The 19580-nt window shown below is 34.0% G+C and overlaps 1 protein-coding gene and 1 long non-coding RNA gene across 5 annotated transcripts in view; one reads left to right on the forward strand and one right to left on the reverse strand.

Moving 5' to 3' along the window:
• SelR (methionine sulfoxide reductase SelR) overlaps nt 1–19580 on the forward strand; it is a 113181-nt gene that overhangs the window by 79863 nt on the left and 13738 nt on the right. The gene's annotated exons all lie outside the window — the stretch shown is intronic.
• Nucleotides 3551–18526, reverse strand: LOC138713603 (uncharacterized). Its single transcript, XR_011335937.1, has 2 exons — nt 18310–18526; nt 3551–3724 (listed from the first exon to the last, which is right to left on the reverse strand). It is a non-coding gene; the product is annotated as an uncharacterized lncRNA (long non-coding RNA).

The following is a 19580-nucleotide window of genomic DNA, read 5'->3' on the forward strand; positions in this document are numbered from 1 at the left end:
GATTTCTGCAAGACACTGTCTTGTTCTGCTTGACATGCTCCTGCTGTAGTCAACTGCATCTGGGTTAAATGGGCACAATCCACATTTTCTAAACCCATTTTGAATAACTGCAGGGGTTGCTTTTTCAGTAAAAACATTTTCAAGCAAAACCCCGAAAGTTGCTTTTGATACAACTTTATTGCCACTTTTTTGTTTCCAATCATAAACTGTTTTTGCCCAACCAACTTTAAGTGGCCTGAAAACTGATACGTCTGCAGGTTGCAGAATATGTGTGGCATTTGGTAACAAACTGTAGAATGCCATTTTCAGAACAAAATTTAGAGACACTGTATGTAACATGTGACTTATGGCCATCCACAACCAGAAGAATGGGAAACTTAATTTGCTGACTTTTATCTCCAACATCCTGCAAAGCATTCTCAAGATCCTTTTCACTGTACTTGAACAGTTCTTTCTTCTTAGCTGTAGATGCCTTTTTCTTATCTCTGCCCATCTTCGCTCATAAACTAGGCCCTAAAAAGTATAAAATGGAACAACAGAATACCACAAACGTGGTATAAACATTCTAAGCCCTAAATATTTCTTGTAAGAAGCTGGTCAACTACTAGAACAGGAAATGCCAATTGTTGACCACTATTGGTCAACTACTAGACATCTGAGCATTTTGGGGTTTCAGTAGTTGTCCAGCCAGCTCTTGACGCAATAACCTAAAACTAATTGTTAGCAACAGATCACTAGCATTAATTAATGTGCATTTTAATCATATAAATAAGAAAAGAAAATAATAAGTCATTAATCAAGGTGGATGTATATGGATAATAGAAAAAGGCGCAACTCACCTTCCTTATTAATATCTGAAGCAAGCCATGTGACAAACCAGAAATTAAAGCTAGAAAATGGCGCCTATTCAGTATAACCAACTTCTGACTATTGTGTTAGGTGAGGCAACCCCTACTCTTTCAAATACCATATAATTCTATACTCCTTAGTTTAATACAACTAAACACTACCTTACTATATGCCGATTTGGTCAACCATAGGTGCATGGTCAACTACCGGCACAATCACCCTATGTTACCTAATATGAAGATCATAACATTTTCAGTAACTAATAGAAAACCATTCTTTCAGTGACAATTATCTTAGTAGATTGCTCTTAAGGCGAAGCTATTTCAGGCTTAGTTTCTTTAAGGATAGATAATTAGAAAACATTAAGGCACTGTTTTGAATGACATGGAATAACAGATCTGACAGGTAACAGACATGACAAAGCAAACATAAGCATGTGCTAACCTAAAAATTGTTTGCTTAAAAATCTTCAAAACAGCAACTTAACTACTGCACAGGTGTACTATTATGTCCTCTTGATCTAGACTTTATATGTTGTTATTTGTGGAAAACACAACACAAACAGATCTGACAGAGTAAAAATGCACGCTTAGACTTAGCAAGAGCATGACACACAAACTCGCCAAATCAAAATGGGTGAACATAGCAGTACAATCAAGATGGCTCTTTGTGCATCATCCTGGCTTGTGCTGATATCTGTGGGATTTCTTTTTCAACTGTGTATCCATAGGAACAGAATGGTGTAATAGACTTGACTGATTTACTGGACTAGATATGCAATCATATTTAAGGAAATATAAACTCGGACATAAACGAAGAAGTTTTGATAATATCAAATGTTTTTTTCTCAATTACATTTTTAAACAAGCCTTTATCTGGACATAATCATGCTCCATTTTAAATACTTAACTAGTATGGACATGGCATTTTAGCTGTTACTATGAAAATTTTATTTTATTCTCGTGAAATATTTCACATGAAGGAAATAATTCTTGTGACGCTTACTACATTAGTATTGAAACTTCTCACTGTCAGGAATTTATAACTCTATCATTATAAATGCAATAATGGGAAGGTATGAAGTGATGGATGTCATTTGTTACACAAATTCTGCAAATGACCCGTACACATTTATAAATATTCCAAATGTCTAACAAAGATTAGTATATAATTTTGATTGGGGTAATTGTATTATTCCCGCCTTGGTAGTAATAAGTTGTAAAAAATATTAGTAGCAGAAGGGTTAATAACAATAAAATAATAGATTTAAAAAAAAAAGATTGCGAAATACATAAGGAAGTGTGATTTCAGAGAGTTGAAACAAAAATGGGTTTACACATTTTCGCCAAAACCTTTGTGTTTCATACTTAGAATCATTTCGAAGATAGGTCACTAGTTACTAGTAAATGAAGACCACACAGAAGAGCAAGCTAAGTCAGTTTTGCTAAATTTTTCAGGAGAGCATTTTGAAAGTTGTGTTGACTAGATCTTCAACATGTTTTCTGACACCACTGATGAAGTTAATGCTGAACTCAGGTTGTTCATTTAATATTCCTTGTTGAGATACCAGTAGTTATTAAAAATGGTACCAGGATGCTTAACATACTGCAGTTGGAATACGAGACATTTGATATACTGCACTTTCACATAAAGATAATTTGAAATACTGCACTTCGACATACTGTATGGAACATTTAAAGAACCATATCATTGAAATCTGTGCTAAAGTCACCCCAGAAATGCTACAAAATGTTCTATCCACATTCTCAGTTTCTTTATGTAATTCCAAAAGAAAAAATCAAAGGGTGTTAAATCTGAAGACCTGGCTGGCCATTCTACTGGTCCACGCCGACCAATCCAATGTCCAGAGAACTGTTCGTTCAGTCTGCTGCAACATTTCTGTGGCTTAACCTACCAGAATGAAGAATTATATCAGTTCTTTCCTCTTTCGATAATGCCATCACAAAAATCAAGAAATTTGTTACAGAAAAGCTTCGAATAATCACAACAATGCATTGAAACTGTCACAGGTTAACCAAACAGTAAAGAAGGAAAAGTTAATTACCAGAATTGCATAAAAATACCTTTTCCAAAGCTTCCTTAGTACTGTACCATGTTACAAAATATCTGTAGATGCAGTAACTAATGTTTGTGTCTTTATGACAGTTGTCTTTAAATAACTTGAAAATGATTAGAGATATGTCAAAACGGATTGCACCATTGTTTTTCTCAGAAAATTTCATATGATTCTGAGGGTTAGAATCGAATGTGTCACTGGTAGAGCATTTGGTATTACAAATACTGGTAACACCAATAGTAATCGAAAATCAAGCATATGGAAGATATTTATATGGTTCCAGACTTTTTATTCACTCTGTAGATTGATTTTTTCTAATGCAGCGGTATATTGTTGAGTATTAGTTCGGAGGCCGGAGAGAAAAAGACCTCTGGGGAGGCCGAGATGTAGATGGGAGGATAATATTAAAATGAATTTTAGGGAGGTGGGATATGATGATAGAGACTGGATTAATCTTACACAGGATAGGGACCGATGGCGGGCTTATGTGAGGGCGGCAGTGAACCTCCGGGTTCCTTAAAAGCCATAAATAAGTAAGCAGTATATTGATTCCACAGTTCTGGCTGATATCAAGGTCGAACAATACGCCTATGACCCCTTTGTTCATGTCCACTAATATAAGTACCTAGCATCGAAGTAATGTGCAGTCTCAGGAATATCATTATGCTGTTCATGATAAGCTTGACGTACATCATCTGTTGAAATGAAGGCAAACTCAGTAGTTGATGAATTACATTACGAAAGGTCCTGTCTTCAGCATCTTCATACAATCTTGTTAGATCTCTCTCCTGCACAGACCTGAAAACAGATTTTCCAAGGTAGAAGAAACATAACTGCGTGTTGTGCCTTCAGGAGGAACAACTCTATGGGCATTCATAATTCCTAATTCAAAGGCACTTACAATCACACTTTGGTTAAGATTTGTATTGCTTTGCGCACAGAAATTGGATATTTCTCGAAGGACTTATGTGTACAGCATCTCTTCCTTAGATGACAAAAGAGCAAATACAAAAGGAAATGCATGTTTCATGTAAATACCGTGTATTGTGAATACCTGTGTCATTCTAAGCAAACAGATTACTTATTAAATATCAAATTGTTGTATTATTGTATAATCCTTACGTGATCTTATAAATCAAGATTTCTAAATTACAGTTTTCACTGTATGCTGAACGAATACATTTCATTCCAAAATATTACTCGTTCTGTCTTCTTCTTCCCTAATAAGGGTATGCCCATGAGACCTGTTCTGAGGCTAATCTTCGAACTATTTTCTCCACGTACAGGGTCATCCAATGCTTCTCTATCTACCCCAAAGGTTTGTATTATAATGTTTGCCTTGAAGACTCAATTCTTTGAACTTGCTCTTTTCGTTGATATCTGTATTTCTTCTATTATAATTATATTCTTCTAGTTCTATTATGTCTATGTTACAGGTCAAACCCGATTTTAGAATAAACTAGTTCTTCCTAGGGCAAACTATTATATCTGACAAGCGATAGGATAAAGTAGTTTGTCCTAGTCCAAACTCATTTGTCCTGATAACATTGTAGATGTCAGGTATTACTAGTTTATCCTAAAGAGCTATCAAGACAAACTGACTTATCCTATATTATGTGGAATTATATGGAATTTTTTCTCCTCAAATATTAATTGTCAACATTACAGAGATTATTCTGTAGGACAAATTAATAAATCCATAATATTCTCATAGCTAGCAGTGCATCATAACTGCGGAATCCCGGCCAAATAAGTCACTTGACACTAGACATGTATGTCAACATATATGCCTAACTTGGAGTCAGGCCACAAAGGGAAACACTGAAGGAGGAAGGTTCGATCTGATGCTGTGGATTGAATGTGGTGTAGCTCAGTGGTCAAAGCGCTTGGTACGTAGAACCAAGGACTCGGGTTCGATCCCCGGCGCCGGAGCGAATTTTTCTCCTCAAATATTAAATATTAATTGACTTATCCTAGTCTAAACTAGTGTGGCCTAGGTTAAACTGAATTTATTTATTTATCATTACAATCATGACAAATAGATTTAGCCTACTTATTATTACATGACAAATTGTTATGGCATTTTATTATTACAATTATGACAAATTTATTTACTTATTATTACATGACAAACAGTTATGGCATTTTGAGTTGCAAAGAAGTAACTTTTTCTTGCAAAGACATCAGTTCGACATACACTTTTTGGTGCAACTGTATTTAAAGACACCTTGGCCTGTTCCTACTGAATAGTTTATTCTAAAATCGGGTTTGATCTGTAATGTCTACATTCCGGAGTCGATCTGTTCTTGTTACACTCAATAGAGATCTTAAAAATCTCATTTGGGATGCCTCTAGTCTTGATTTACCCAGGCTTACAGACATATTTTAATGTTGGTTTGGCCACTATTTTGTGTATTCGTTGTTTGATGTCTATTCTCATATTCCTGCCTAAATGTCTTTCAATGCATCTATTAATTTAGAATATGTTCCTATGTTTTCTACCATTCTGCGGTTTTTTTTTTTTGTTTTTTTTTTGTTTCCCCCCCCCCCCCCTATTATTGATATTTTTGAACCGAAATATCTAAAGATAGAACAAATTGTTCAATTATATTTGTCCTGATTATAGGCTTTTGACGAAATCAGAAGATTTCAAAGATACTAAAGGAAATGAACATACCTGAGCCATTATTTACAGAAATAGCTAAAATATATGAACATAGTGACATATAAATAAAACTTAACTCAAAATTAATAGAATGAATACATGTTAATAAAGGAGTTCACCAAAGCTGCCTCATGTTCCCCACTTCATTCAATATATACTTACTTACTTACAAATGGCTTTTAAGGAACCTGAAGGTTCATTGCCTCCCTCACATAAGCCCGCCAGCGGTCCCTATCCTGTGCAAGATTAATCCAGTCTCTATCATCATACCCCACCTCCCTCAAATCCATTTTAATATTATCTTCCCATCTACGTCTCGGCCTCCCTAAAGGTCTTTTTCCCTCCGGTCTCCCAACTAACACTCTATATGCATTTCTGGATTCGCCCATATGTGCTACATGCCCTGCCCATCTCAAACGTCTGGATTTAATATATACAAGAACCAAATTATTACAGAATGGTAGTAACAAAAGTATAAGTGGAATAAAACTTTCAAGAAACAAGGACATCCAAACAATTCTTTTTGCAGATGGCTAAGTTGTAATAGCAGCTTCAGAAGATTAACTACAAATTTCCACCCACAAATTGCAACAAGTGTTTACTAAAAATCTTAACAAATAAAACAAAATCAATGGCCTTCAAGGGAAAAGACTCAATTACATGCAAAATTGTCATAAATGATTCTATTATTGAGCAAGTTAACTGTTTCAATTACCTTGGATGTCTAATATTGTATGAAAATGAGAAAGATATAACAAACAAAATATCAAAATTCTCTCAGATCACAGGGATCATCAACAAAAAATTCAGGCAACCCAAGTACAAAAACACACGAGATTGAAAATACATAACATGCAAAACCTGGACAATTAAAGAAGCTGGTAAGAATCACCATAGCAGAAATGAGATTTTTAAGAATAGCAAACTATACTTGGCAAGATTATAAAACCAATGGAGAAATTGTAACTCAACGTCAAACCAATCACTAACAAAATTAAAAAATACAGAGAAAATACGGTCAGCGCGTCTGGCCCGAAACCAGGTGGCCCGGGTTCGAATCCCGGTCGGGGTAAGTTACCTGGTTGAGGTTTTTTCCGGGGTTTTCCCTCAACCCAATACGAGCAAATGCTGGGTAACTTTCGGTGGTGGACCCCGGATTCATTTCACCGGCATTATCACCTTCATTTCATTCAGACGCTAAATAACCTAGATGTTGATACAGCATCGTAAAATAACCCAATAAAATAAATAAAATACAGAGAAAATTGAATCCAACATGACAGCGCATGGACAGAAACAGACTACCATCCCAAATTGTAAAGTATACACCACTCAGAAGAAGAACCCAGGGCAGATCAATGGAAAGACTTCTGAGACCGGAACATTGGGCCTATATCTTGGATGCACCATGATGATGATTTGTCCTCCTCTAACTGTTTTTACTCGAAGTTCTACTTTACCCATCATGGCTTTTACTTTTGTTTTATCTTTCGAAATTTTAATTTTGTATTATTTTAGTAATTTGTTTAACTCGAACACTGATTTCTGCACATCATCCTTATTTTCCGTCAATAATATCTGGTCATCTGCGAATATAATAGTATCTATATTAGTTTTCTTTATGATAATTTATTTTAGTTTGCATTTTCTTCTTCATTCTTCTATTATTTTATTCAAATACATATCAAATAATATTTATGACAAACCACAGCCTTATCTCAATCCAATGTTGGCCTCTAATACTTCTTTCCCTTTTTCAATAGTTATCTTAGTGTTATTGTAATGACTATAAAATTCAAAGGAATTTTATACTTATATACTTCTAATATTTTCCATAACTTTGTGCGATCTTCTGTATCATATGCTTTAATAATGTCTAAAAACAGTATACATGTTTTTAAAATTGTATTCGGTCCTTTTTTTTTTTTTTTTCTAAAATTTGTTTAATAGTAAAAATGACATTGATACACTATCTACCCTTTCTGAAACCATTTTGCTTTTCACCCAATATTGTTTCAGCTATGGATTGCAACATATAATTTATATGCTGTAGTCAAAAGGGAAATTCTTCTGCAGTTTCCACTCTCATTTCTTTTTCCTTATATTTATTACTCTTACACTTTTTCATTCTAAACTGTGTTGAAGAGTTGCCCGAATCTTCTTTTTAATCACCTTCCTCCATATTGATGTTGTCCACTCCTGGGACTTTCCTATTTTTGGTTTCTTTTAAGGCCTGTTCGATCTCTATCAATTTGTTGTGTTTATAGATACACTCTGTCGTTATGGTTATTTCAACATTTTTGTACACTAATAACTGTATAATATTCTATCCATTGTTGTTCTGTAATTACTTCTATTCATGCTTTGTAGGCCACCGGCGTGGCTCAGTCAGTTAAGGCGCTTGCCTGCCAATCTGAAGTTGCGCTCGGGCGTGGGTTTGATCCCCGCTTGGGCTGATTACCTGGTTGGGTTTTTTCCCAACCATAAGGTGAATGCCAGGTAATCTATGGCGAATCCTCGGTCTCAGCTCGCCAAGCACCATCTCGCTACTACCAGTAGCATCGACGCTAAATAACCTAGTAGTTGATACAGCGCCGTTAAATAGCCAACTTATTAATAAATCCATGCTTTGGCATTTTCTTCTTTTCTCAGTCCTCTAAAGACACTAAATCCAAAGTTTAGGCACCTGTTACATCTCTTCATATTCAGCTTACAAACTGATCCTAGCTTTGTCTTTTATTTTGTCATGACAATCTCCTTATCATACATCTCTATTTTTTGTGTTTAATACAGTTTTCATTGCTTCTGTTTCCTAACCAGATATATAACTTTTCCTTTCTTTGATTTCCCTGTCAAGTTCATCATTCCATAATAAAATTTTAACTTGATCCCTATTGCATAATAATTTAGAAACTAATATTATTAAATTTACTTGTGATTTGTAATTTGTAGAATATTTCTGTTGCATAATGCTAAGAAGAGAACTTGCAAATTATTAGTAAAAATATTAATATTATTTGTTTGTAGTCAATAATGCTCTCTCTGTCCCATAATAATTGTCTGATGTGCATAATTGTACATTAGCGTTTATATAGGAGGAAAATGAAATACGGAAATGAGTAATACAACTTTATTACTCCAGGATAAGTACAAACTAGCCAAAAACATAGATACAACTTATTAGTCCAGGATCTGTATTTATTTTTATTTATTTTATTTATTTAATCTGGTGGAGTTAAGGCCATTAGACCTTCTTTACTACACCACCAGAATACAAATAGACATACCGTATACAAGAAACAAATGCAAAGAGAAGAAGGAAATAAGAAATAGAAGTAAAATTGCAGATACAAATACAAAAAAAAAACACACACACACACACATACTAGTAGGAAGATGAGATCACAATGGGAGCAATATGTGGACACGTGTTGTCCTGCTGAACGACATCTGAATTCTCCCTGTGCATGGTTCATGGGCCATTTTGCATTTATTGCTGGGATTAATTCGCTGATGAGCATGTCTTAGTAAACATCTTTGGTGACAGTTAATGGTCTGGTGACCATTTTACCAGTAGGTTTCTCTTTGCAGGCTTCTTGCTGATGAATGGCCAAATGTCTACTTTACCATCAAACCACTGATTGCGACTAGTATCCTAACAAGGCCGGGCTATAGCAGCCAGAAACATGATCTTGAGAATGAACGATTTGCTTTTGCATGTTTGTTTCGAGTATGATTTGTTGGGCAATACATACATTTTCTGACTGTCCATCATCATGTTGAAGTTCAGATTTTCGCCTTCAGGACAGTCGACTATGATAGGATCCAGCATTGATAAGGCAAATTTTTGACGTTCCTTTTTCTTACGATAGTCAATAATGGCTTCAGTACATTTGTATGAACTCTGATATCTCCTGCTTTCACATGCAGGGATGTTTAGCACCACTGCAATTGAATGTATATTCTGCCACCTTCACAGTGACAGGTGCTGTAGTCATAAGACGAGATCCTTTTTCTTTGGACCAACATTGTCTTTCATCTGAAATGCACTGCATCACAAATGAATCAACTTTCCAAAGATTGCCAAATGTGATACGCTGTTCTCGTACTGACATGAAATTTTCATGGTTGCACCTGTTACGGCACCTTTCTTTACCATACTGTTTTCCAACAGAAACTCTTATATTGCCTGCCATTCACTGTCTGTAAGGTCCTTCCTACACCTGTCACTCACTACCTCGAGTTGTGTTCTTGGGGTGTTCATGGTTATTCAGATGTATGTACTCACTGTGGGAGTATGCTCTACTAACAATTTCCAGCGTGTCTTGCCACATCGGTGTGTTGAAAACCAACACCCCCTTTTGGTTATCTTCTGGGCAGTGTTTGTTGCTTGTGATAAGATCATATTATTGCTCTGCACAACCTTGTGCACTGATCTACTGCCTCTTCATGTGTAATTACTGTAATACCATTTCAGCATACCAGACAATTATTTAGTAAACTAAATCATGATTAATGTTATCTAGTTTTGGATTCTTCAGATGAAGACTTACCAAGGCCTCCTCCTAAATATAACTATATCATGTTCATAGAAGTCTTTTATTTCATACCACTGATGCATTTTTGTATTTGGACATAAAACATCTCTCAAATATGTCCAACCTTTGTTCTGCAGTATTCCTCCAGTTGATTTTCCATATTCACGTATTTTTTCGCATTTAGTTCATGTGTCGTTAAATCGGCGAAACAATATTGATTTTTTACATGTAAGTTTGTTTAATTGACACAACAATACTTTCTTTTAGTCTTTTTTTGTTACCGCTATATTATCTATTAGTGCTTTATGGTTACTTGTCAACAATGTGATGCTGAAACTTGTGTTCAGGTTACTGTCCAGCGGTAGTCCTGATACATTGTATTTTTTAAAATATTTTTGATGATTGGCTAATTAATATTAACCCGGCACACTCACATTCATACAAATTTTCAGACTCTATACATCCAGGCAATTTTTCTTCTTCAAGGAAAATTCAGTGAACCCGGGAATAGAACCTGAGACCTCCAGGTCTGGAAGCCAGCATGCTGACTAACAGACCATGGAGGCAGTCATAACAATACTGTTTATTTTTTTAATTTACGTGAAATTTACACTCACTACCATCGAGATAATGATTGTCATGACAAACTTTTAATTTGTAAAATTCTTCAAGTGAAAACCACTAATAATATTAGTAAACTGGTCGGTATTATGCAACAGAAATTATTAGTATATTAGTAATTTGTAAATTTACTCTAATAATATTATGAAGAAGAATGGAGAGAATGGAGAAAAATTCTCTCTTCCAGCACGAAAATATCATATGTACTTCAATACATCATAGTAATCTAATAATATTAGTAAAATCATGCAAGAGAACTCTGTTCTGTTTCCTTTTATTCTACGTAACCACCCAATACTTGTAAACTCTTAACAGCTCTTCTTATCTTTATCCAGTCACTATTTATGTCACTACTTCTTCACCCAGGTTCAAATCCTAATTGCGACAAGTTACCTGGTTCAGGTTTTTTTTGGGGTTTGTCCTCAACCCATCAACAGCAAATGCTGAGTAACTTTTGGTGCTGGACCCTGGACTCATTTTGCTGGTACTGTCACCATTTTATTCAGCTGCTATACAGGGTGACACAAAAGTAATTACTAGGGAGCGGATTTTTATGTGCTAAAAATTTAAATATATTTAGGCCTATTTTTTATATGCTAAAAAGTACGAAAATATTTGCTAAAAATAAAAAAAATATATTTTTTTAATATGACAAAAATACCTTACTTAGCTTGAAAAAAAAAAAATGTTACTAGGTAGGCCTGCTCATCAACCACACTTGAGTGCTAGTAGTTGGCCGAGAATTGCAGTGAACAACAAAGGTCATCTCCAAATTCTCCATCACAAATGCATACCGATTATCTCTGAACAACGACTTATACTGTGAAAACGATCTTTCCACATCACAGGACATCAGATGTCCATATTTAAAGAGAGGAATGTCACAAACACATACACTGTCCATTTGTTTATATCCACTGTTTTTCCCAAACACATTCTGGAATTTATCCCTTAGTAATTGTGCTATAGAACCTGGTAGCGAGTCTAGTTTAATTTCCATGGCACGCACCTCCCTGTTTCAGACAACAGGTTTTTGGATGTTTCGAGTTTTTTTTATGGTGTCACACAAAAAGCTTAGATTTGCTAATAGGAAAGCCAAATCGTTTTTTAAATAACCATCTTTCAGTATATCTTGAAGGATATCGATTGACGAAGGCCGATGACAGGGAATCACAACAAGATGTATTGCCTTACTTGATAGGCATGAGCGAGAGATTTGTTTAAATTAAATAATATATATATCCGAGCTCCTATCTGTTGTGTTTCACAAACAAAACGTGGAATGAAATCATCTTCAGCAACAATAAACATTCCTAATTATACGATGAAAGAGTAATGGAACAGAGAAAAATTCTCTCTGGCACCGGGATTTGAACCCGGGTTTTCAGCTCTACGTGCTGATGCTTTATCCACTAAGCCACACCGGATACCCATCCCGGTGTCAGACAGAATCGTCTCAGTTTAAGTTCCAACTCTTGGGTTCCCTCTAGTGGCCACCCTCTGCACTACGTCATAGATGTCTATGAATGTAGGACTGAAGTCCACATATGTGCTGAGGTGCACTCGTTATGAGTGACTAGTTGGCTGGGATCCGACAGAATATATAATATATATTCCTAATTATGTGTTACAAGATCTCTCCTCCTTGTCCATGTTAATTTATTCTCTAATAATAACATTGATATGCTGCCTAGCAGTTCTCAGAACTTGAGGCGATACTATTACGAAAATGGATCACAGATACACCACACAGCGCTTAGAAACACGAAGCAACCAAGAATTCTTAAAAAAGATAATGTACTTCTGAGTGATATAATTTAGTTTTAAAATATTTAAAAGTTCTTGTAAAAAAAATTATTTAATTAAAAAACTCCAAGATTTATGTGTTTATAATAGATTTCCTGAAAATATGTATTTACATAATTTTTTTGTGAAAATATGTGTTTTTATGTGAAATAAAATTCGGGTTTTAAACTTGAAACTTCATGTTCGGAATTTTTAACTTTGTTAATTGTGTTTTATCACACGCAAAAAGAATATTTGATTACATAGAAATCCGCTCCTTAGTAATTACATACTTATTTCACTTATGTTAATTTTTAATAATTTGAACATGATACAATTGTGCCTGATGAGAAGGGATTTTAATCTCGTTGTAACTGCAGTTGGTTAAGGATGATGTAAAAAAGACCAAAGCCGTTTATTTGGGAAAATTAATTTCAATAACGTCCTGATTACACTTAGAAGCTAATAGGTAAGTGTAAGAATCTGTTTTGAGCCATTGTATAGCCTTTTCAGACTCCTGATGGATACAAGAAAATCTGTGTGAAAGGGCAAAACTTTCGACTTTTCTTCCACGTGTGTATTGGAACACAATTCTGCCAGCAGATCAAGTGCTATATTTTGTTCTTCCAAGTTAATGCCTAGAATTAAGCACATTGAATCCATTATTTAAATTCCTCACTAATTGTTCTACATGCTCATGCTCTGGAAAGAGATGTGATATAATGCGGAATACAGTTCCCGAAAGCATTTCTGCCATCTTCCTGGCATTTTGTCTGTCGATTCCAGCAACTAATATGTGTGATTGTGAACTTATATGCATATTTAAAATCACCCTTGCTCTGACTATCAAGTAGTTGACAGAAATATTGTTAGTCTCTCCAGTCAGCAGAATATACCCTTTATCCAATAGATAATTACGTCAGAATTTAAGAGCATGCGGAACTTCACAAAATGTCCAAAGTTGTCAGTCTCTACAAAATAGATTTTCTATGTGCATGTTGTGTGGTGACGTTGACATTAATTTCCTGTTAGATCTACTCATGTCACATACAAAATTCTTATTCAAAAGTATGTAGATTCAATGGACCAAATTACTTTAGGAACATATCTCTTGTCACTGACTAGTGACTGGTCAAACTCATATCCAATGCTTCCATTTCCTGCCAAACTTAAACTAACGATTGCACACAAGAATGCAGATCTCTGCTACAGTCTTCTGAAAGGTTATAAGAAAGTTGACCTTTGATCCCCATTTTCTCTAAACTAGGGACAACATCCTTTTCAATGAAAGGATTTCATCCTTTTGAAAATGCGTAGGCCTAAGAGTTTCATTCTGTGATCGCAAAATATTTACAGTAACATTATTTTATAACAGGAGAAACAGAAAATTTATAGCATCCTTTTTCACTTTTGCATGGCAAGGCAGAGGATTATGTTAACACATTTCTAACAAAATCAGACACCTTCCTTGACAATGAACGCAATGTCACTGAATTAGAAATGCAATCTCTGCACTCCACTTTGTACATCGTCTTCTTGAAAGTTTTTTGCTTTCTGAAAAAAATGACATTACTGTCTGTTTGACAGTCTTTAAATGTTAAATTTCGGCATTGCTGCACTTAGTTCTTCCTTTAACTGCTTATTATCCTGTTCAAGCAACATGTTTCTTTTTCGAAATTGCTTGATTTCTTTTTCATCATACTGGTATTTTTCTGCCATAATTTCCAAGCAGATAGCTGTGGTCTCAAAAAGAAAAGCGCTTTTTGAAATTTTGACTCGTTTTTACTAAATAATCCTACTTATGAATACAGCACAGGAACAAAAATAATTTGAGGCCTAATTTCTGTAGAAATATTTTAACAAAAATTGTTTTCAGGAAATGGGAATCATATTATTCAATGTATTGTCTAATCATGTCAACCTATCTTGAAACCAGTAGTTTTAAATTAGCTGTTAAAAACTAGTTAATTAATCATTGTTTTTACTATATTAATGGGTATTATGAATTATGTAAGAATTTTTTTTATTATTAAATTTTATTCTTTTAATTGAGTTTTGACTCTGTAATTAAAATAATAATAATAATAATAATATTATTATTATTATTATTATTATTATTATTATTATTATTATTATTATTATTATTATTATTATTCGGATTTATACAGTTAAAAGCTGCATTTCCATTGTGAAATGCCACAGATGTCTATCTTCAACTAAATATTCTTCCATGCTTCTCTCTTTCATAGCCGTTCTCAGTTGACATTCCCAAGGAAACTGAGGTCTTCCCCTTCTCCTCTTCCTCCTCTCTTGAGGTGTCCACTGATATAATTTCTTTGGCCATCAGTAGAATGCCTTAAATAATGCATGAGTTAATAAATGAAAAAAAGCCAGAACGGAAAAGCCTATAGATAAAATACTCATTATTAAACCCAACTCTTCCATTCTGAGATGTCCAAACCATTTCAGTTGCCTTTTTTCAATGTGTTCTAATATTGAAGCTTCATCGTGTAATTTATTACAGATAGTATTCGGAGTTTTCTGTAATCTTGTTATAGTAGCTAGTCTTCTCAACTAATACATTTTCAGAGCCTGGAGTTTTCTTTGGCCTTCGTTTTTCAATATCAAAACTTCACTTCCATAACAAGTTATGGATTTAACTACTGCTTTCCTAAAAGTTTCTCAACTTGAGGGGTGATTTGTTTCCTCCATCATACAGAGTTTAAACATCCTAAGTCTTCCTTTACGAATTTTATTCACTATTTCTTCAAAATGTGTTACATGGCTATTTATTAGTACTACTAAATATGTAAATTGCTCCACTTGTTTGATTCTAATATTATTTTCTAAAATTATTTCGAGTAAGTAATTAATAAAAAAAATTAGCTAATATACAGTTACTGTTGACAAAGTTGACGTTAGTAGTTAGAAGATAAAATTATTTCAATTGTTGTATTGAGATCCAGATGGCGTGCAATAGATTACAGAGGTAAGGACAAGCAGAAAATAATAAGTGAGAATTAGTTCTGTAACAATGCAGTTTCTGTGCTAATAAAGAAACAGATGGTTAAGTGAGAGATGAGGAGAGCATAAAAAAGGCTGTAATAATGCAATAACCTCGTGATTTATATTTTTACTCTTCATTTTTTATTATAATGATAGAAATAGGCAAATATATGCTTTTTAAGTATAAACATGTTGTAGTGTTACATTATGCTCAAATATACATAATAAAGCCTTGTGTAGTTATCCCAAACAATGAAAAATTAATTAATGCTCTGTGTGCATATTTAAGTTAAAGGGGAGGGGGAGAAACATGAAAAATTCAAAATCCGCTGCCTTGTCATCAGCATATTGGGTGGAACGAGGGTGCAAGGGTTTTTTAAGGAAATCTGCCATATTGATATTTAAAAGTATAGGTGATAGAACTCCACCATAAGGATCACTTACATTTATTGGTTTTTCAGAAGAGAATGTGTTACTGATTTTCGCTTTGAAGGTCCTTTCTGATAGAGCTATTAATTTAGGCTGACCAGATTTTTTATGGTCCAGCAGGGGACATCGGCAATTTAAAAAAACCACAAATGCTTATCTAGTCACTCTCCATTGAAATGTTGCGTAAAATACATGTAACAGTAGATACAATGATAGCACTTCGCACATTGAATTTGTAAAGTATCTCAACTGTTTTAATTAAATGCATAAACATATGTAACTCCTATACATAATTATAGTAACTAAGAATTCAATTTTAGTACTGACGCATCCATGGAAGTCTTTCACATAATATTGTACACACTGAACTCTTAACATACATATTTTGTGCGAGATCGTGCGTATTTGCTTGCTTTCCGCACAAAACCAATACGCGGTTAAGTGTGAAATACCACATTCAGTATTCCCAACGTAACACACATAACAATTTCCGTCTTCTTACCGCTTAAGAGACATATTCATTTTACTGGTTTAGGCTTTTAACATATTATTTTTAGAGACGTTTAACATAGTAATAATTATAAATTGGAAACTTACCACTGCAATTTCACCTAAATTGCACTGTTAATTATTGTTTTTAAATATTTTAAAAAATTAAGTAAACTCTACTACTCCACTAAAGTTATTGCATTCGTGATGCAAGTAACATTAAGGAAGCCGTGAAAAAATCAACAAGATTCCAGATGCCGATGTTATCACTGCAATATGTTATATAAATAATTTTCTTAAAGTATTAAAATGAAAAATAAATCATTACATAACCTTACCGTTTGTTTTAAGTTCGCATTTATAGACTGGGGGAAAAAAAAGACAGACGTATATCACGGTCTGCTGGAGTATAGTAAACACAGAAAACATTTTATAGGAACAATGTTGAAGATAGATATATTTGTTTTCCAAAGTTGCCGTCATTGAACAGAAACCAAGATGGAGATTTCATTGCAACTAATTAGAAATTCCTCTTTCAAGTATGTAATAAACGATCTTCGCACAAAATAATGTACGATACACGAGCGGTATGATTGTTTTCATGTTCTTGGAAATTAAAAAAAGCTCAACTACGTTTCGCTTTTTCAATCTTTTCCTCGAACATGAAAACGTCAACATAACGCTCTTGTAACGCATATTACTATTACAAATACTTCTCTGAAGAATGTATCTTTTTAAGGATCTGTTCATTCCCATACAGTTTCATACTAAGTTCTTCACATGAGAAATGAAAGTTTGTTTTCACTTATAACAAAGCTTTAACTGCGTCAATTTTCATTCTTGAATTTTCATCAGTCCAGATTGAGTCATTGTGGAGAAAAGTCTTTCATATGTTGAATTATTGACTGAAAGACATGATTAATGACACTATTTTGATAAGATTTTCAAATGGAATGGAATTTTTTTTCAAATGTTGAAAAAGATCATACCACTTTTCACCTGTTGGTGTGTCACAAAGTTCCTAATTTTTTTAACTACTTAAAAATTGACACTGCAGCAATTCTAACACATCCGTGCAATGCTAATGAAGACAAAGATGCTATGTTCTTCTCAAAGAGTGCAGAATATCTCATACTGTGCTCGCTGGTTCTGTCTCGTACTGAGAACCATTAAGAAATGTGCATGAATCGCAGTAGTTTCATCACGATACTTCAATATTTGACGTGTAAAATGTTACTGAAACAAAATGAAAACTTCTGGGGACAAAATTTATTTCCGGGTACAAAAGCAGGGACATTTGCTCCCAGGGGACAGCAACTCAAAACCGGGGACTGTCCCTGGGAATCGGAGACATCTGGTCAGCCTATATTAATTATATAAAAATAGCGGGGTTGACATTTTCTAAAATTTGAACAAACTTTTTTTTTTTTTTTTTTTTTTTTTTTTTTTTTTTTTTTTTTTTTTTCCAAACAAACATTGTTATTAATAAGAAAATCTTTGCAAAATGGGCCTGTACAAAGTTAACAATTTGAATGCTGGTATCTGCATATACTGTGAAAAGCATGTTTTATTATATTTATAAGAAAGTTCCTGAAAATAATTTTAAGATGCTTTAATAAAGTATTCTAGTCTTACTTTTCTACAAACTCAACTTAAAAATTCAAAATGAAAAAATGAGCTCTAAAATAAAATAAAAGTTGAAAAGTACATCACAGTTTCTCTATTGTGTCAATGAGTCATTACACAACCAGACACCATTTCTACTTCATTAAAAATTTTATTGATGAGTGTACGAAAAACACAGACGAGTTTGACAGCCTTATCTGTTTCTTACTTAACTATGCACAAACCTGAAGGTGGAGAAAGGCATTCAATCACAACTGATGAACCTGGTTCGCCAGATTTGAAGTCTGAAGTTTCTTCTCCGATGCCATCCAACATAATCTCCTTCAGTGTTGCAGAGCTGAACAGATATTCATTGAAAGGTGAACATTTTGCCTTGTACTCAATCAGATCAGGCATTGCATGTAGGTAGTAGTCTTCAACATACTCCATAGCAGAATGATGTAGTTTAAGTCTTTGGTCGTTCTCATTCCTGAAAAAATGATACAGGTCAAACCAAACCTCAACTATTTCTGGAATGATGCAGTCCTGATGCTGCACCTTATCTAGAGAGACCAAGACAGTTTTAACTTTTTAAAGATAATCTTGTGCATTGTGTTCAAAATTGACACTGCTCACTTTCGCACTTAAACTTGGTTCGATGGCATTTAGTTTTTCAGTGCAGACCTTGACAATAATGTGCCAGTTGTCTAAATAGGACTGTAAACAGTCAGAGAATTCTAGCAAACATCTGTAGGAAAAGCAAGAGCAGTTCCGCCTGCTTCTTTGTACTCAGCTGTTGCAAAGTGAGTGTTCTTAAAGTACCATCAAGTGGGGCTACTTTGATAGATTTAACTTATATTTTTTATGGTTACAGCTTAATTTTTTAGTATTTTAACGTATAAAAAATATGTATATTTCAGATTGTCTTTACCTTGCTATCCTATTTCTAAGAAAATAATTGTGTTGATTTGTACCCGTGAAAAAAAAATAGACAATACTATCAAAGTTAAACTGTGATGGTGGCTACTTTGATATACCATTATTTAAAGCCAGATTTCCGTAGTAACTCGAAGATGACAAAATAGAGTCAAACTAAAGTTGTGAGATTTGCTATTATAGAGGTAAATCAGGACAAATTAAGCAAATGAAATTATATTTAAAGGATATTTCAAATACCACATTAGTATTTCATTTTCAAGAAAAGGTACAAAGGCTCATTGTACATTATAATAGACATAGAAAATTATAGAAATTGTTGAAATCAAATTTGTTCTATCAGAACATTGCCAGTCTCATAAACAATTAATCTAGACTACAAACTAAATCAACTTTTCATAAAACTAATGGAAACAAAACTACAATTTACTTGAATTCAGGAACATTAGGGAAGACATAAATCATGGAATTGTCAGTTAGTTCTGCGAATGAAGAAGGTAAAATCTTGATGATGTGTTGCATTGAAATAGTAGAAATGTCCTGTCAGTTGGCTTAAATTTTGTTTCTCTCTCATCAGCTC

The sequence above is a fragment of the Periplaneta americana genome, chromosome 14, assembly GCF_040183065.1.
Source record: "Periplaneta americana isolate PAMFEO1 chromosome 14, P.americana_PAMFEO1_priV1, whole genome shotgun sequence".
In the NCBI taxonomy this organism is placed as follows: Eukaryota; Metazoa; Arthropoda; class Insecta; order Blattodea; family Blattidae; genus Periplaneta; species Periplaneta americana.